This window comes from Salvelinus sp. IW2-2015, unplaced genomic scaffold (assembly GCF_002910315.2).
Source record: "Salvelinus sp. IW2-2015 unplaced genomic scaffold, ASM291031v2 Un_scaffold1730, whole genome shotgun sequence".
NCBI lineage: Eukaryota > Metazoa > Chordata > Actinopteri > Salmoniformes > Salmonidae > Salvelinus > Salvelinus sp. IW2-2015.
Genome location: NW_019943116.1, coordinates 61,700 through 62,506, shown reverse-complemented (window position 1 = coordinate 62,506; position 807 = coordinate 61,700). Strand labels below are relative to the sequence as shown.

The 807-nt window shown below is 48.0% G+C and overlaps 1 protein-coding gene across 1 annotated transcript in view; it reads right to left on the bottom strand.

Annotated features, from left to right (window-relative positions):
• Positions 1-807, bottom strand: part of cadm4 (cell adhesion molecule 4) — a 91,148-nt gene that overhangs the window by 58,865 nt on the left and 31,476 nt on the right. The window lies entirely within an intron of this gene.

Sequence of the window (807 nt, the reverse complement as noted above, 5' to 3'; positions counted from 1 at the left end):
GAGAGAGAAGAGAGGGAGGAAGAGAGGAAAAGAGGGAGGAAGAGAGAGGAGGCGGTAGAGAGGGAAGGAAGAGAGGGGAGAGAGGAAAGAGAGAGTTGTGCAGTCAGTCGATAGAAAGTGGGTTGGGGAGGTGCCATCTGAGACACAGGCTTCATCAGAGCCCATTGGTTTAGTGCTGTAGCTGGACAGCTCATTCCCTTTACCTAACAGTGCAGGACCTTTCTACAGTTATAGAGGGGAATGGTTCAGCACGGAAGGCTGCCAGAAACACCATGGGTTACCCTGCTCCCTGCACTAATGGTAGTGGGTAGCATTGGAATCGCCCTGCAGTGTGTGTGTGTGTGTGTATGTGCATCAGTGTGTGTGTGAAAGAGTAGAGAGAGTTAAGCTCATACCCTACAATACCTAACCTCTCTCTCCCCCCTTCTCTCTCTGACTCTGTCATATTAAGGTCCATCATGCTTTCAGATAGAAAAAAGGTTCTCCTCCCCGGGGAGCAAGCGGCACTAAATACTTAATAGTGTGAACCGGTAGTCCTGATCTGACAGAGAGGGCTAGTTGGACGGAAGGCTTCAATATACTGCTTTCATRTGGCAGAAGAGGTCTGATCCATGTTGTTATTGCGTAATGAGGTYGGYAGGGGAGTATGAATGAAGTCCTAGAATGTACTCCTCCATAATGAAATGAGACCTTGTTAAAACTAAACAGGCCAGCTAATGGGTTCAATAGGTTGACCTAAACAGGCCAGCTAATGGGTTCAATAGGTTGACCTAAACAGGCCAGCTAATGGGTTCAATAGGTTGACCT